This window comes from Acomys russatus, chromosome 13 (assembly GCF_903995435.1).
Source record: "Acomys russatus chromosome 13, mAcoRus1.1, whole genome shotgun sequence".
In the NCBI taxonomy this organism is placed as follows: Eukaryota; Metazoa; Chordata; class Mammalia; order Rodentia; family Muridae; genus Acomys; species Acomys russatus.
Window position 1 is genome coordinate 56,217,253 of NC_067149.1, and position 19,794 is coordinate 56,237,046.

A 19,794-nucleotide genomic window follows, 5' to 3' on the forward strand; every position below is an offset into this window, starting at 1 on the left:
ATGTCTGGAAATTAACGTTTTACACTAAAGCCTATGTCACTCAACATTCTTCCTACCAGCCACGTCAGCTAATCATCTCACATCAAATTTCTAAAACGTATTTGACATCGTACTGCGTAGAAGAGCACACGGTCATACATACTCACCAACAAACACACTTTTTTGGAATCAAAATACCCTAGTTTCCAACCTTAATAATAGAGGTTATTCAACAATTCAGCATAACATATGATACACATCTAACTTCTGCTCAACATTGTGGTGATTGTGTAGAAATTGCTTTAAACATTTTAGAAATTTGTTTGAATATTAAATACAAGTATTCAGGAAACTTGGCCTATTTTACCTGTGTAGATGAATTATAACGTAGATGAATAAAATAAAGAAGTTTATCTTCTATGCCTGATACTCTCTCTCTTCCACATCTTTTATTCTGAAGGTGATGCTTGTGCCTGCAATTTCTGTTTGCTTACCTAGGCTTTTCATTTCCAGGATTCTCACAGTTAGTGTTTTCATTATTGCATCTATTTCTGTCTTCAGGTCAGGTCTTGAATAGTTTCATTGCTTACTTTCATTTGTTTTACTGTATTTTCTTTAAAAGGCCTATATCATTTTCATAAGATTGGATTTAAGGTAATTTTCTTGTGCTTCACCTCTGTTGTAGTATCCCACACTTGCTGAATTAGGACAACTGGGTTGTGGTGGTGCCATGGTCGCCTAAATATTGTTTATTGTGTTCTTACACTTGTCTTTAGCCATCTGTATTTTTGGGATTATTATGATTTTTAGATGGTGATATCTAAGTTTTTATTTGTTGGGTGTGTAATTAGGGGGATTTCTTTATTAAGTATTTTTTTATTTTTACATATACTTTTATATTATTATACATATATACAATAAACTACATACAGTGAGAGGAGCCATGAAACAATCAGGAATTTTATAAATATTACAGTCTTAGTGTGTTGGCTATTTGTGTTTGGCAGCCTTGAAGAAAACATCGTTCTTACCTTGGTGCCTCTAAAATTCTGAATGTAAATCAATATCTATCCTATCTCATCATTATTAACTTAAAAAATCTATCTAGGCCTAAAAACATCTTTTAAAAATATTTTACACATGTATTTATATTATTACACATATATACAATAAACTACTCTACAAAGAAGATGTTCCAACGTTATAGGGAGTTGTGGGCCAGAAAATGCACTCCTCTGGTCAGAGTCCAGTTTAAGGCTGTTGGGTATATTTTAAGGAGTCTTGGCAGGCAAGTGTTTGGGGTGAAATCTTACCTGGTTCCCATGGTGCATGAAGGCACTCTAGAGAACAGGGAGAGTTGTAGTCTGGGAAATAGAGTACAGAGGACAAGGTGCATTTTACTCCTGTGGGTGTGCTTTAGGGAGGCTTGGTAAGCAGTAGATTGGGCTTGTTTGAAGGTAGGTTTAGTTTGTAAAAGGAAGCAGCCATGTTTGAAAATGACATCAAATTGTGGGGCAGAGAAAGTGGTGAATTAGAAAAAAAAATGACAGAATGGGTCAGAGATAGTATATGCCTAATTCTCGAGAGAGGCTACTTAAGAGCTGAGCAAGGTGAAAAAAAATGTGGTATGTGTGTGTCTGTTTGTGTGTGTGTGTGTGTGTGTGTGTGTCTGTGTCTGTGTCTGTTTTACAGAGACAGGTTGCAGAGAGAACAAGCTAGACACAAGCAAAGACAGAGCAAGCCAGAGAAGATTAGAACGAACATATTGCCAAAATTAGTATGAGGCCCAGCAGAGCAACTCAGTTAAAAGCCAAGAGAAGCTTGATTGAATAAGTGAGCTTGGAAAGAAACTTTAGCAAGAACAACTGAGTTGATCCAGCCTGCAAGAATACAGAAAGAACAAGAATAGGTAAGTTTATTCAGTAATACATCTCAGAGGGTGAAACATTCTAGGCCTAGGTTAGCAGGAAGACACTGGAAGCTGATACATTCAAGGCTCTGGTTTGCAATATTCGATTGTATGGAGTCTAGAAGCTTCCAGGCCTGGGCCTAGGTATAGTTAGAACAGAAATATAAAAACAAAAACAAAAAACAAACCACTCGGGGTTCAGTCCAGGCCATGTATTTGTAAAACTTGGGTGTGGCTCTCATCATCCCTTTATCTGAAGAAATAAAAGCAACATTTATCCTACATGGAGTTTGCATGTTACACTTTCATAAAATTTTTACTAATGACTAAAACTCTATAAAGAAAATTCTGTTAAAATACTTGATATAAAACACTGAATTTCATTACCATTTATAAAAAATAAATTAACATTAACACACAATTAAGGTACTAAGGCATTCTATAAATAAATATTGTAAACTTGATATTCTAGGTACTGTGAATAACCCTTGAGACCAAGGTAGCTGACTCATTTTTCTCACATGTGGCTCTGTTAATTCACTTATGTCAAATATAATTCATGTTCACAAGCATTCTACAAAGTACTTACTCTATACTACGGGTACACAATCTTTAGTATGAACAGTTGAGGTAGTTGCTACTGTTTACCAAATTTTTCTCGGTTTCTTTTTCTCTTTGTTACAACATGGCCAGATCGTCTATATTTTCAGATATCATGTGTGTTTTGTTTTTGCCAAAAGAAATTTTCATAAGATGATTTTAATGGTACACATTCTATCTGTTTTGAATTGATTAAAGAAATGAAGTGTACTCTCTTAACATTAAATATCTCAAATTTTATTGCATATAAAGAATCCTATTTGGGATAAGTTCTAGTGTAACAATTGGGCTTATTTATGAGGATTATTTTTTTATTAAAATCAAGATTATGAATGCATTCTTTTCCCGCTACATAGGGAAAAGTTATAGTTGAAGACACAGTACTTGACAATGGGAAGTTGCAAAAATCAATGTGTTCAAGAAATCAGTTCAGTTACTTTTCCCAACCTGGTGGTCTTGTGTTTGTTGCTCACACAGTTTTACAATAAAACTTACCTCTCAAAATGTACAATTTAGCCTTGCTAAATTCTGCCATTTCAGAAATCCCGTGGCTTAAGCTGCACTCTGTGACTTTCCAGTTGCTGAGCTCTGCCGGAGGAGGTCTTTGTGTTCCAGGCCAACCCTGGGCTATTTACCTTTGAAAGAGGTAGAGAAGTCCCTACTGAGAAACACCTGGAGGCTTAAGGAAATCCTTTCCTTGGGAGCTAGCAAAAGAGGGATCAGAATAGATCCTATTGACCTTATTATATAAAGTCTTACTCATTTGCATTAAAGAGAACCTTGATCAGAAATTTCCTGACTTGATTCACTATTTCTCATATCTCTGTATCCCACTTTCAATCCCCATTCCCTCTTTCAGGTGAACCCTGATTCGATTTTTCCCGTAGGCCAGGATATGACATTTGGCGCCCAAACAGGGACTGAAAATGAGGGATTAAGTGAGGGACGTTGCTTGGAAAGATGAGTGAAAGACAAGTGGACCGTTTGCCCACTTCGCAGAAGAACAGCAAGGTAAGCAAGGCAAAATGGGACAGAGCAATAGTAAAGATTTATTCAGAGAGATATTAGAAAATAAGTTTCAAACGTGAGAAATAAGGGTAAATAAAGGACAGTTGGATGAATTTTTAGATTTTGTCAGTGAAGTGTGTCCATGGTTTCTTGAGGAAGAAGTGATTAATCTAAAAACTTGGGATAAAGTTGTTAAAATATTGCAGGGTCACTATGTCACTAACGGCTCTGAAAAGACATCTGCCATGTTTTTTTTTGTTTTTTTTTTTTTTTTTTTTTTTTTCCTTTTGGGTTTTGATCAGGGATGTTCTTGATCCCTGTCATGAGAATGACAAAATGAGAGGCTTATTATCAAAAGCTGAAGACGTCTTGGAAGGCGATATAAGGGAGTCCAAGAATAGCGATACGAAAGATGTAGAGATGGGAGCAGCTCGCTCTCAAGAGCATGACTGGCAGCCTCCGTCTACAGCACCGCCAGAGCAACAGGATCCCGTTGAAAAACGTTGAGGACAGGTTCAGGCCCTGAAGGAAGAAATTAGCTTAGCTAAGAAATGGAAACAATTAGAGAGAGAATTAGAAAGAATAAGGATGGATGATAATGTTGAGAAAAGTCATTGCCCACAGAGAAAGAAAGGCTTCTAGTCTAGTAAATAGCCCTCAGAGTATGTCCCCACTAGAGACTGGAATACCAAGAGCTTGAAACACAGAGCAAGAGATGAGCAGAGAGCTCACTTCTTCGGTTGCAAGAACGCTAGATTTTCAAGACAGCCGAGTCAAACAGTATGCCCCTATAGAATGGAAACAATCCAATAATTAAAGACTGTTTCTGTTCAGTACGGACCCATGGCTCCATTTACCATAGCAATGGTTGATGCATTAATGACTGCCAACCTTGCCCCTGCCGATTGGAATACCTTAAGCAAGCGTGTTTATGTTGAGGAAGTGGATAATTTTAAAATGTGAGATAGAGTTGGTAAAAAAAAAAATTATAGAAATGCCATTTTATGCATTTTATGCATTATAGACCTATAATGGTTTCTATAGACTTTTTGCTTGTTTGTTGCTGGCTTTAGTTAAAGATAGTTTAGACCCTGGATATGCCGTTTATTGTCAAGGTGTCGAAACTGCTTTTTGTCTTGCCTATCAGACTGTTTGCTTTATGATTGTCATGTCAAATTTTATGTCTACATCTGTAAATTTGGTTGATTATTTAAATACCGTTTCATTTTTCTATATTTTGAGAGAGGGCCAAGCTTTACTCGCTGGCTAATTTTCCAAAACAGTGTAGCATGCACAACCCATAAGGTGGTGAGAGTCCTGACTCCATGTGCTGCTGGCCAGCAGCAGGCCCGCCCTTTGCAGGGCCTGGACCCAGGCTCAGCAGCCGCCCATAGGGAACAACCTTAGGACTGGAGAGTCCATGGGCCAAAATGTTTCACAGGCACTGCTCCTGGCTGCTGCCTGGAGGGCTCAATTCTTATAGAACAGGAATGGCTGTAAAAACGTGGCTGGTTGGAAAAGTATGGTCTAAGAAATAGAGCTTATTGCCTGTTAATGCCCGGCTGGTGCTCTGGAGAGGGTCCAGGGTAGATTCTCTGGTATTGGAATGTGGATGCCCTTCTAGTTCACTTTATCTTTTGGGTGACCAGAGCTGATGGCTCAGGCAACCGATCAGGATTGAAAGAAGAAAAAGGAAAGAAAGGGAAAAAGAGCCCAAGGTTTCTTCTCTAGGGACTGGCTGTACTGCGGCTGAGGAGAACTTAAACTGACCACCTTTTTCTCTATGGCTGAGGCTGTAAAAGCGGCTTCTGGCTAGAAACTGCACGGGGGTCATAAAAGGAGGTTCTTTGATCTGTAGATAGGCCTCTTTACGGAGATCTCCAATAAGCTGGTGTAAACTTAGGCTTATTAGCTCTAGAAGGCTGATGCCCCTGAGTCTGCTAACTTATTCGCAAATCTATAGAGAAATAAGAAGTAAGAGAGAGAGATAGAAAATAAACCACTCACACACATACGTTCAAGAGAAGAGGACCAGGAGAAAAGGTGGATGAAGTCAGCGGTCTTAACTTCACCTGAAGTTAAGCTGCTCAATCTTTCCTCCTCTGTTCTCCCCAATTTTCTCTTCTGTTCTCCCTCATTTTCTCCTTTGTTCTCCTGCTCACGTTTATTGTAGCCCATATTTATACTTCTGAGAAAAGGGAATTACCTCATAGTCAGAAGAGTACAATTAATCACAAAAGCAGATGAATTCTAAAATACAACAGGTTACATGCTTTAAAGTTAAACATTTCTTATCTATGTATGCATTACATAAGTTCATGGTGAGTTCAGAATGACAAAGATTGGCAGGGTCTAAGGTTAATAGGGTCTGATACTTACAAGAGTATACAACTTATCAGTTAGGATGGACCTGACTATACATTATCCAGCTATCTCTTAGTTCATTATGAGCTCAGGACAATAATTCTGCCTGTCTTTCATTTTAAGAAACAGAGTAAATTCAGACATCTCTAGGTAACTTCATTCCATATAGGTTCACATGGAGTTTAAACAAATTTGGCTATATTTATGTTCAAATACCAGGATTCGTGGTGCCATCTGCTGTGGAGGCCTATCTGAAGCCACATATCTGCTGGTAGGCTATCCTAAGTGAGGCATCTGGAGGTCCACAAAGGTATTTATTGCAGCCATAAACTAACTTTAACTTTTAAAACTATTTGAGCCAAATCAGGAATTCCATAATCAGGGATTAATTCATCTGGATAACAAAAAGTACATCTTCAATAAGATCCTCTAGGAAGTTTGTTCAATCAGAGCTGGTCAGTACTCAGAAAATAACAATTCACACCAATGCCAGATGTATTTACTTTTGGCTTTTTGAGACAAGGTTTCTCTGTGTAATCTTGGCTATCCTGGACTTGCTTTGTAGACCGGGCTGGCCATGAATGTAGTCCTGGCTGTTCTGGACTCACTTTGTAGACCAAGCTGGCCTTAGACTCACAGTGATTCACCTGCCTCTGCCTCCCTGGGTGCTGGGATTAAAGGCATGCGCCACCATGCCCGGCTCTAATGCCAGATTTTAGAGAGATGCAGTAGTGTACAATTGACAGGGTAGTCAGAGGTTGGAAGCAGTTCTGGGGTTCATCACAATACAGACTTTGCAAATATCGGATCACCTCCAGAGATCTCTCATGCCTCCTGGACTTTCCCAAACCAATGGCTCCTGACAGCATGTCAGAGGCTGGAAGCAGTTTTGGGGCACATCGTGGGACCAGATCACCTCCTAGACGCCCACATGCCTAGTGAGCTCCTTGAACAGGGCGGCTCTTGGCAATTGCCTTAAACTTAGAATTTTTGTGTTTAATTTTGCTTGTAGGAGACTTAACAATTTTCCAAGTTGGTCTAGGGAATGGAGTTAATTCCAAACTCCCTAGCTGCAAGGTGTTTATACTTTTCTTGTTTCTTTGCTTAGTTTTTACTTGAGAGATAGTTCTAAAACTTTTTTTAGACTCTCAAAAAGGAGAGATAAACTAATTTTGTCCTTGGAACTAGACATTTACAGCTGGGAGCTTCCAGTTTAGATCAAACTAGTGAAACAAGCCTAGGGCTACAATGTCCTTGAGCCAGATAATTTATAGACACTGCTCCTATTTATCTGTGGGCTTGACTCCTTCAGAGCAGAGATGGCTATAGACATGTGGCCGATTGGAGAGGCAGAACTAGGAGGCTGGTAGTTTTCTAAGGTAGCCTAGGGAATGTAGTTAACTGCCTAGAAATTAGAATTTTCTTGTTTCCTTGATTAATTTTTGTTTGAGATATTTAAAGATTTTTTTACTAGAGCTGAGATGAAATAATTAAACAAGGCATGATGTTGCACACCTTTAATCCCAGAACTTGGGGATTAACACAGGAGGAACTCTTGAATTCCAATCTGATCTCCACAAGGAGTAATCTACTGATATAGATAAATTACTTACAGACATGTAAATTTTTAACTTACTTGAGACTTGTAAAGTATGGAAACACTGCAGCCGGGACTGCCTGCTCCACACATATTCAGAAAAGAAATGTAATTACTCACTCTCTGTTTGCCTTTTCTCACATTGGTGTGTCTAAGGCTATCAAGACAAGTAATGGCTCAGGGTATGTCAGCAAAGCTTTCCAAAAATTTTGTGACTCTTTTTCTATAAAGCATATTACAGGCACTCCTTATAATCTTCAAGGACAAGGTATGGTGGAACGAGCTCATTCTACCATAAAAACCTATTTACAAGAAGTAAAGAAGGGGGAACTTTACCCCCAATCACCTAAAAATGCTTTGAGTCATGTCCTCTTTATATTAAATTTTTTACTGCTTGATGACAAAGGAAACTCTGCAGCTGGTCAATTCTGGCATAACAATACTCAGTCATCCTTCACTAGAGTGAAATGGAAAGATCCTTTAACTGGACAATGGAATGGACCTGTCCCTGTATTAATATGGGATAGAGGCCCTGTTTGTGTTTTCTCACAGGAACGTGAAGCTGGACGCTGGCTGCCTGAGAGGCTTGTGCGTCAAGCGGATGCTGACATGGATGAGTTTGCTAATGATCCTGAGGTCGGAGGTGAAGCTTCATTGGACACTTATTCCTGATCCTTCTCTTCTTCAACCCACTCCTTGGGATAACGTATGTCAACAACACTCACTGTCTGACTTCCTTGTGTTTGAGGAAGAAAGGAGAGCTCAAGTGTTCCAGTACCTGTGAGGCATCCTCCTTATGGATCAGACTGAACTTTGGAGTTGGTGCTTTGCAGGGACTCCTCCAGAATATTTTCCTTCAGGAAACTCAGATCTTAAGCTTTATAAGTACTTTTCTGCCCTAATTGTTAGGGTCAGTTTCATCTGCAGGACTGTGGAGAAACTAAAAAGGGAATTGTGCTGTGCTATTGCATGATAAAATCTCTGTTATAATTCTGTTATTATTCTTGTATGTGTTATTGTTTTTGCCATTGCTTTACTAATATTGTTTAGGCCTCAACTAGGAGATCAATGATTTGAGATGACTGAGCAAGTCCCTAGACTCCTTGTGAGTAGGATGCAGCTAGATTCACATTCGATATAATCTCTTTAGAATAAACAGTAATCTACAGCATGGATTATCCTTGGCGCGGATGGCAGAGCTCAAGATTATAGCCTGTGCCTCCCATCCTTTCTAACAAAGCTCATGTCTCAGCAATACAAACACAAGTACATGGCACAGAGCTCAAAGACACTGCCCTTCTTTTGTGTTAATATGGAGGCAAGCCAGAGATGGGTAAGAGTGACTCTGAGCCTTATTGGACCTAAGACAGGCTATGAATGACGGAATACATATGACAGTGACGGTTAAAGATAAGTGCCTACTCGCCAACCTAAGACGGCCTCTCCATAATTTTATTTTAGAAGGGGCCTATGTGGGAAGCCTTACTAAATTCTGCCATGTCAGAAATCCCATGCTTAGGCTGCATGCTGTGAACTTCCAGTTGCTGAGCTCTGCTGCAGGAGGTCTTTGTGTTCCAGGCCACCCTTGGACTATTTGTCTTTGAAAGAAGTAGGGAAGTCCCTATTGAGAAACACCTGGAGGGGTAAGGAAATCCTTTCATAGAACTACTCTGTAATAGGAAGTTCTTACAGGAAGCTATTCAGGCTATTGTGTTCTTCTTGCCTTGGGAGCTAGGAAGAGAGGGATCATAATAGACCCTATTGACCTTACTATAGAAAGTCTTACTCATCTGCATTAAAGATAATCTTGATCAGAAATTTCTTGACTTGATTCCTTATTTCTCTTGTCTCTGTATCCTACTTTCAATCCCCACTCCTTCTCTCAGGTGAACCCTGATTCGATTTCTCCCGCAGGCCAGGACACGACATATACCAAAGTATAATTTATATTTCCAAGATTCATGAAACATTCAGTTTCAGTTATGAGGCCTCTTTTGTACATTTGTACATTTTTATTCACTTAGAGTGTTTATGGAAACTCTGGGAAGCCTCCAGTTCTGTCGTTAATTTATGTAAATTCTGGCATTATTTTCAGAATTACTCATTGAAACAATAGAAAGAGGTTGTGTACATTTGACACACATCTGAGTTTTGGAAAATGAAAGTCAAAGAAATTACACAAAACAGAGGGTATAATCAACCACGCTCTTTATTTAGTGTCAACTGAAATACTGTTGAAACAAAAATGACATTTCTTCTATGTTGTCCAAGTATTTGGTGTTTGAATACAGAAATTTTCTTTTTTCCTAAACTCCGTCTACACCGGCAGACAGGTATACATGTGTGTTGATCTTCTAACACTTCGTTAGTCACATCTTTTCATTTCAGTTCTATTTGAGTTTCAACATCAACCACAAACAGGTCAGCATAACGTTCTTAATGACAAACTATTTGAGTACTAGGATAAAGAGTTTTGCAAGATGCTTCAAGCTAGAATGAGCTGACCAGCTATATAATATTCTTTATTTAGTCTCTATTACTCTCATGCATGTCTTCATACTTTTATGTGTATTGATTTTTCAAATCTGAAAAAGATTAGCAAATATAATCATACAATTATATTTATATACCTATCATACATAGAAAAATATTTTTTTGTCTTCTAAACATACTCTGGTAAAACTCACAAAATAAAATCTAAAAGAATACATTGAAAGTAAAAATGTATTCATTCAAGTCTTTCTTGTGAACCTGTTTTTTTCTAATAGATGTAAGGCGATCATGTTTACACAATAGAACACTAGTCAGCTGTTAAAAACATGTAAATCTTGAAATGTGTTGGAAATGGATAGTACTAGAAATGATCATCCTGAGTGAGATAACCCAGACCCAGAAAGACACGCCCTGGTGTATACTCACTTATAAGTGGATATTTACTCAACACAGATGTCCTCTGAGAATCTCCGAGCGGGAGATCAGGAAAAATGCTGGGACTTGCTGCAGGATTCCAAGTGAAAGTGGTATGGAATAATGGGGGGGATGGAGGGACCCAGAGGCTTCAGGAACTCTTCAAGGAGACCATCAAGACAGACAGATCTGGACAGAGGGCGTCCTGTACAAACTGCTGCACCAACCAAGGACGATCCATGTAATAAATCTGTTCAGATCTAGCCAATGGACAGCTCATTCTCCATGGTTGTGGGGAGAATGGAGACTGCCTCTGACATGAACTCTGGTGCCCGGATTTGATCACTTCCCCTTCGTGGGGAGGCCCAGTAGGGACACAGGCTAATAGGCTGTGGTCATATGGTGGGAGAGGAGATCACCTTCTGCCAGAGGCCTAGGAGAGCGAATAGGGTGAAAGGAGGAGGGATCGTGGGAATGGGAAGATACAAGGGAGGGGATAACAATCAGGATGTAATATGAATAAATTATGATAAATTAAACTAAATAAATAATGACCCCGAGAATGTTCTTGAACCATGTGGATCAGAACCTCAACCTCTGCATGACAGAAGGCAAAGCCTGACTCAGTTTACTATTTCCCAGAATTAGGACAAATGAGTGGACAGAGGGGAAAATTGCCAAAATAGTCTTAGCAATGAAAACGTGCAGATGCATCTTCTTTTCAAATGTCCAAACTTGCAAAAATAGAGAACAAATGAAACTGACATAGAGTATCAGGAAGCTGATGATAGTTTTTAAGGCCTTTATGTGGGCTGTGGTACTGGCATCTCTGGATCCTAGAGTACTGTGCTTCATGTTTGCCAGATGCTTCCAGAGGGAGAAAATAAGCAGGATAAAAGCTACTAAAGACACTGAAAAGGGTATAAATGTGAATACAAAATTTTGTAATGAAAAGATCCTGGGAAATTCTTCAAAATCAGTTGCCTTGAAATAGTAAGACACGTTTCTTTCAGATTCATTAACCCAGACATCAATCTGGATCCAGGCTATAAAGATATTTAAAAACAAGAAAATCAGAGATAGAAACAAGGTACCTGAAATCACTCTTTGAAATCTCCACTTCAGGTAGAGGAAAAGAAGGTTAGAAAATACAGTTATCTTAAAGAAAAAACAGATGCTGAGGCTGGTAGCTAGCCAAATACTAAAATGATTGGTCATGATCCAGGAAAAAAGTGTAATTTTAAAAGTAGTTTTACTTATCAGTAAAGTTGGCTTGATTACATATAGCCAACAATTTAGAAGAAGTACCCAGAGAATAGTGATCCTAGAGATGGCCAGAGCAGTGAGGAGTTGATCCACCAAAGAGAGCTTTCTTTTCTTGGCCCAGTCCATGCAGTTCACAAATGCTATGAATCCATTTGCCAAGCTTCCAATTATGAATTCCGAAATGAAAATGACTGTGACGGTGATCTGAAGGATGACACTCATTCTTCTTAGAACAATGTCCCAATATCAATCAACCTGATGAATATCTTTTTTAAAGAATTCGTCTAAATATAAATTGTATCTGATCTAGGAAAATTCAGTTATGTTTTTCATCGTGAAAATGAACACATGCAATATCAAGCTAGCAAAACCAAGATTTGCTAGTGGTTTACTTTTTAGGTAAAAAAAATCTTGCAAAATCCCTCACAGCTCAGATGAACCTCATTCACCATGTGTGCCTCATACACAGGAGTTATGCTCCTCTCGTCAAGAGAAAGGAAACAGTGAATTTTAATGTACTGACATGCAAATAAATCCTGGTTCGTTTGCAATTTTCCATTGACTAAATATCTCTTTTTTTTTTGCAGAAATATATTATTAATAAATGGTGTATAGAAGACAATAAAATGGTCTTCGTTTAACATAGTCTTTTCTAATTTGGTACTTCTTTTAATCCTTGAAAGCTGGGTCTTATAGCATCAGGTGTGCGTATATACAACTCAATAACATTCCTGCAAACTACGTCATCTAATAATATTGTGTTATTTACTAAATTATTAATATTGTATCTATTTCATGGTTTAGACTTTAATGTGTATGGAGACATGCATGCTCACACATAAACAAATACATACATATGCATACACTGAAAATTACCTATAAGCGTGCTTTTGTTTGGATTAGAATTTCCTAGTTTGCTCTTATTGATTCACGTTAGTCTCTTACTCAACACACATTATGCACCGACTTCATGCTTAATGATGTGTTAATATTTAAAATGCATGGAGGGTACATTTTATAGGACAATAAATACAATTACTTGAGTGATTACATCTGTGCACATGAAAGCAGGAAACAAACATTGAACTGGATAAGTTTACCTGAACTACAATATCCTTGTCACTCTGCCTCCATCTTTCCAGAAGATGCCTTCTTCCATCAACACAAGGGATACCCAGAGTTCTTACTTCTGCTCCAAGACAGTTAGTACAGATAGCAAGGTAGCTGAATGATAGTAAGCTACTCAGTCAAGATGGCAAAGAAACAACTAAACACTAGGTTCCTCTTCCAATAAAAGGAATACAATAATAGTTACCAAAGAAGGCCTGAATGGATACACCAGAAACTTTAGACACTGCATAAGAAGACACAGAGTATTACAGGTAGATTACTGTTTCATTCCCTAGTACTTGAAGTAATTCTGAACAAAGACTGTCTCTTGGTCCTTCTGCTGCATGTAGTTTATTTTATTTATGCATAATAATATAAATGTGTATGTTACAACAAAAACATAATGAAAATGGGGGGAAAGCTAATAAACACTACGTACATTGAAACTTATCACCATAGCTCTTTTTAAAGGAAAATATAGAGAAGTTTCATAGGGCATTAGGAGGTAATTTTAATGGTGAATTCCTAAGATTGGAAGCAGAAACACAATACAGCAGAATGAAGGTCCCCTGGAAATGGCTTATATCAAACAGAAAAAAAAAAAAAAAAAGAGTTCAGGGTAGAGGTTTAAAAATATAGAATCAACAGCTTCCCACAGTTTTATTTAGATTATTTAACATATGATGACAATCTTCTGTTTATCAGTCTAGCAATGTTCACATTGTCATTTTAAATAAAAACAAGCAAATGTCTGGGTCACTCTTACTAAGCCAATAGAAATATATACAAAGTCACTCTTGACAGCTGTTTTCCTTTGATGTCTAACACTATTAATTTAAATAAAACTTATCATTCCATGGTTTACATAATGTGGTTTTCAATGGGAGATCATGAGATTAAAAGGTATATTTAAATTACCAACTTGACTAACACCTGGGAAATTATATAGGTATATTTTTGTAAAGAGATTATGGAGTCCCTAACAATATCAGAATGACTGGTTACAGAATGATGAAAGGATCTTTATCTTATTTAATAATGTGTGATTATTTAAAATAGTGCTTATGACCAAAGTGGTATTTAGGAGCAAGGAATAAAATCAGGAGAGGATTGTGTCCTCAAACCTCTGAAGTTTGGTTCACCGCTGCTCATATATGAGGCAGGACAAGTGCCTGGGCCACACTGACTCCCTTCTGCTGCTGCTGCCAAGGTCAGGCACAGCAAAGCAGTGAGCATAAGGCCTTAAGGAGCTGGCTTAGATGTAAGTAGCTCCAGAAGCTTTGAGATGTGGGGAATACTATAAAAGGAAGAGTAAAGAGAGATGAAAGATGATCACAAAAAACATTACCATGGAAAACCAAACTTACCTTATTCGCTTCGTACTAAACCGATTCAGAGATCTAATACTCAGAGTTGGTCTGGAAGTTTTTTGTCCTGGGGATGAACACTGAAAACTTACAGTAATTTTCAGGATGTGCTCACATGTCCTTTCACAGCTTTCAATCAAAAACATTACTCAGAAGTGAGAGCGCGAAGCCATACTATCTAGGACTTTATCCTTAAGCCTAGAGACTTTGTGAACCAGTGCAGACTAGGAACACCAGGCGTTCTTTACAGCACTCACTGCTATTAAGCCTGACATGGACTTAATGAATTTGGCCTCCCTTACTCTTTGTGAATGTATAATGGAAAGGCCCAGACTTGGCAGGTGGGATCACTGTTGCAGAGTTTCCAGACATGTTGTATGGTATAACCAAGACAAAGAGGAACTCTGAAAGTGTTCCATCCTGGTGAATAACAAATAAATTATAACAACTACTTTCTCAGAAAAATGGTGACTTCTACCAGCACAAAGCCTTGAGATTTAAACAGAATGATATAGTGATGCTCTTTTGTCCTCTATTCACCTCCACACATCTGCCCGTCACTTTTGCAGGAAGCTGCTGCTGTTGCTGCTGCTGCTGCTGCTGCTGCTGCTGCTGCTGCTGCTGCTGCTGCCTTGATAAAAGTTTTAAGCTTTCCTTTCTATTTCAGGGAATTTTAATGTGATTACACTAAAGTGTAGACTGTTCTTGAAAGATAGCCATTGCCTCTAAGCTAATTTTCTTCACCCGTGATCACAATGCCTTTGATCTTGTGTGGTTTTCTTTAATTTGTTTCTTTGGTATTTAAAATTTTTTTTTTTTTACTGTGGACTTCTTTTCAGGGATTGGGTGATTTTATTCATAGATGTTTTAGTTTTGAAACCAATGTGAGTATAACTGTCTTGCTGATGCTCTAGGTAAACATGGTTTTGGATACAGGATGCTGGGGATGCTGTGTTTTTTTCCTAGGATGCTTGGTACCCTGCTGCTGTGACCAATTTGCTTATCACACCTGAGAGTCTCCTGAGAAGGCGTTTAGAATTTTCTGCCTGTAGGATCAGACTTGCAAAGTGGGATATTTGACTTCTTCCTTTTACACCTTCTTCTGTTTCTTTATCTTGTCCTATTGACTTGGTTAAATTTATAAAATAAGCAGGTGACAGTTGGTGTCCTGTTTCCTGATTGCTGAAGAAAATCAGTCAGTTTACTAATTTGTTAAAAATTTGACTACATTTATTGCCTGTATTTTTCTTCCGTTGAAATTTGTTTCTGCTTTACATTGTTTCTGCATACTTTGTTTGTTTGTTTGTTTGTTACTTGTTTATTTTGCTATGAAATTTAAGGACTCATCCATGCTGGGTTAGCTAGTTGCCACTGAATCACTCTAAGCCTTCTTCAAGTTTATATTATATATTATATATCCTTTAAATCTTCAAATTTGTTTTCTACATGTATTAAATGATGTTATATTTCTCTTTCATTTTATTTACACTTATTCCCCTATACATGACAAAAAGTGAATATTAATTATGTATCACTGAGGTTTAGGTATTTTTCTAAAAAGTTTTTTTTTCTCAGAATACATTTTTATTATAGTCCTTCCTTTCCCCAGCTCCTCTCATATCGTCCCAATCTCCTTACTCACCCAACTTCATTTTCTTTTTCCTCTCAAAACACAAAAACAAACAAACAAAACTCAAAATAGACAAAATAAAAGAAATCAGAAAGTGAACAACAAAACCATGGAGTGTGTTTTGTGTTATTTAACTACCGCTCAGGAGTCCTTTTCTCTAAAGTGAATATTTTTAAATGGGCTTTCAGTGCTATATCCTAATGCCTTCAGTGGGAGAAATCTTGTCATCACAACACCTTTACTATTGCCTAAATGAACTTTGATCAGTTTCTCTTCAGTTAACCTGGTGCCTGTAATAATTACCACTGCTTTGTGTGTACCCATTGTTCCAGATCAGTATTCAAATTTAAAAACACATATACTTCCTTTCTCTAATGAATACGCTTTCATATTTATTTATTCAACTTTTCACTCTCCTGAAAAGTTGGCTCAGTGTGTGTGTGTGTGTGTGTGTGTGTGTGTGTGTGTTTATGTGTGTGTGTGTATGTATGCTGTGTGTGATAAATATCCCTGCCACAGCTTTAATTCTATGCTGTCTTAAAATTTCTTGCATCTAACAAAGTAGTCCATTACATTTTAAATTTTATTTTTGGAATTATTATACAAGTACATAATTTCTGCCTTCTTTTCCTCTCTCTAATCCATTCCATACAACCACCTTACTATATTTTAAATTCATGCCTTCTTTTTCATTTATTCTTACATGAATATAAACATATGTACATTCACATATGTTACATGCATATAAATAGATGTACATATTTCTAAATATAGCATGAACTCATTTGTATGTTTTCAGTGCTGCATTGGATAGCCAGTTTATGTGCTCTTCCTTGGAAAAGACTATTTCTTCCACTCTCAGCACTCCTTAATTGCCTGTATTTCTTTGTGTAGGGCTGAAGCCTCATGGTATTTTCCCTATCCACTTTGACATGTCTATTCATGTCAACTCATGTTTAGTCAAATTGGTGAGATTTTATGTTCCTTTCATTTTAATTCTGCCTTACTCATATGCTCAGACCATGAGAAAAATAAAATGCTATCCCAGTTCCTGATTGGAATTTTATTCTCCTGTGTTACCTCATGCATGTAGTCTGTAGTATTTATGTTTCTGTTGGCAATCTGGTCTTTTGAAAATCCACCAGAATTGCTAACTAATTTCTACTTACAGCACTCTCAAGTTTCTAACCTTCATTGTCAAACTCTCCTGCATTTCTCCTACAAACATTTTTCAAGTATCTATTGATTACATGATCAAATTTATCATAATAGTGGCACTACTTTGTAAGATCAATTTTCTTCAATAACTTTTTTGTCAGTTTTATTACCAAAATCACTTATGGGAAATGTTTTGACCATGTTAGGACCATAGCAGAGCTGGTTGGTGATCCTCAATATTCCCATATGGTCCTCTGCATCATTGCTAAATTTCTTTCTTTTTTTTTTTTTTATTAATTTATTCTTGTTACATCTCAATGGTTATCCCATCCCTTGTATCCTCCCATTCTTCCCTCCCTCCCATTTTCCCATTATTCCCCTCCCCATGACTGTGACTGAGGGGGACCTCCTTCCCCTGTATATGCTCATAGGGTATCAAGTCTCTTCTTGGTAACCTGCTATGCTTCCTCTGAGTGCCACCAGGTCTCCCCCTCCAGGGGACATGGTCAAATGTGAGGCACCAGAGTACGTGTGGAAGTCATAGCCCACTCTCTACTCAATTGTGGAGAATGTTCTGACCATTGGCTAGATCTGGGTAGGGGTGTGAAGTTTACTGCCTGTATTGTCCTTAGCTAGTGCCTTAGTTTGAGCGGGACCCCTGGGCCCAATTCTGTCTATCATAATGTTCTACTTGTAGGTCTCTAGGACCCTCTGGATCCTTCTACTTTGCTATTCTCCCATGCTTCTCTCATCTATAGTCCCAATAAGATGTCCTCCCCTCTGTCCCAGTTTCCTGGTAAGTGAAGGCTTTTGTGGGACATGCCCCTTGGGCTAGCATGCAGATATAAGTGAGTATATACCATTTGACTCTTTCTGCTTCTGGGTTAACTCACTCATTATGATCATTTCTAGCTCAATCCATTTGTCCACAAATTTTGGGAATTCCTTCTTTTTAATAGCTGAGTAGTATTCCAGAGTGTATATGTACCACAGTTTCTTTATCCATTCTTCTACTGAGGAACACTTAGGCTTTTTCCAGGTTCTGGCTATTATGAATAAGGCTGCTATGAACATGGTTGAGCAAATTTTCTTGTTGTGTGCTGGAGCATCTTCTGGGTATATTCCAAGGAGTGGAATATGCTAAATTTCATAATCAGAAAGTTCTACCACCTGCTGAAAAAGCCTTACCAACTGGAGATCAAGTGTTCAAACACATGCACCCACAGAGGCAACCTCATATTCAAATGACAACAGAAACCATTTGAGTTCATTCACTTCTGCAAACTCATTGTTTTTCATTTTGTTCATAGCTTTTCTCATACTGCACATGATTTGGGTATTCAAGTGTAGATGTAAATATAGCAGTAGAATTTTTAACCTGCCCTTTCAGCTCACATCTCAGCTACTTCAGCACCAAAAGAGAAGTCTGTATTGTATTAATTTGGAATTCCCTAGAATCAGAATAAACTAGTGCACTCATGGATACAAAAATGAAGTTATCATACAAATAATGTGAACCATTCACTGTGATGCTTCTCAGCAATGATATAAGAAAGGACAGGAAGTATGCAATTTAGAGCCAGAGGAAGGAGATCATAATTCTCAGGGGATTCATATAGGCCTTGGTACAGGGGTCTCTGTTCTCTGGAATTCAGCTGCATCTTCTGGAGCTGTTTCCACAAAGAGAAGACTAGCAGGAGATAAGAAATCAAGGCCAATGAAAGCGATGTCATAGAGAATATAGTCAGGTCGAATAACATCAGGTCTGTCAGCACTGCAAACTCAGTTTCCATGGACTTCTCTTTGTGTTTTCTCCATATCGATACAACCTCTCTTCAAGAATGATGGTCATTTGCATCAGATTTGTATCCCCAAATTCTATTGTTTAAGTCTCCATTTCAAGAAGAGAAAGATCGGCCAGGAACAGTAGCTATTCTGAGCAAATAAAAGATGCTGAGAGTAAGGCAAGCCAGAAACTAAAGTGAGTAGAATATATTCAGCTAAAATAAACAATTTATAATTATACTCCAGTTACAAATGAATATACATTACATATGGTTTTAACCAAATACATATTCCCGAGATAAAAATAATTCTTGAAATCACGCATGGAAGAAGGATTTTAGCCACTGGGGAAAGCTTTTGCTCAGGGACCCAATCCAAGAAGGTTGACAGCACAATGAATCCATTGCTCAGATATCCAAAAATGAACTCCACAAGTATTACTGTAGTGGCAAAGCCGTGAAGGGCAGTATTACATGTCACATACTGATCCATGTGTGGAGCAATGTGCAGTTAACTTCTTTGTTCTCTTTTTGTGCTCCTTTTGAAGTTTCTCACAATACAGCAAGCAGAACATTTCCTCTTTGGTATCTACATAGTTTATTATTAATTTTTTTCTGCAGTTCTCCTTTGTGTTTTAGTTAGCACATGTTTGTCCTCACCATAGGGCTGAAATATCAACCAGATGATTTAGGAATTAAGGGAAGCTCACATTTGCATATATGCTAATCGAGATATATTCTTTCCCACAGTTTTACATGGTTTTACTTGTTTCATCTTAAAAATATTTGGTGGGGCCAGCTTTAGTTCTAAGGGTACAGGTTACAAAGTTACAAATATGAAAGTGGAGGCTTCTGCTCTACAGTCTATGCACTGAAGACTCAGGCAACATAAGAGATAGGTTTGCGTTGCATCACAGGACTTCAGTTTTTCCCATTGCTTAGGATCTATACTTTCAGCACTTAAGAGTGAAATATAGCCAACCAAAAGAGAAAGAGGTATTCGTGTGAAAAGGCAGGATACCTCCATCTATCTCCTTCTCCCTTTCTACTCCGTTATCTATTTTTTGAGAGTTAACAAAATTCTGAAAATATATAGATTTAAGAAATGTGGCCAA

The 19,794-nt window shown here is 37.9% G+C and overlaps 1 pseudogene; it reads right to left on the reverse strand.

The window, feature by feature from the left end:
- Window positions 1-18,180: 18,180 nt before the first annotated feature.
- Window positions 18,181-19,172, reverse strand: LOC127197716 (taste receptor type 2 member 102-like; annotated as a pseudogene).
- Between the last annotated feature and the right edge of the window lie 622 nt (window positions 19,173-19,794).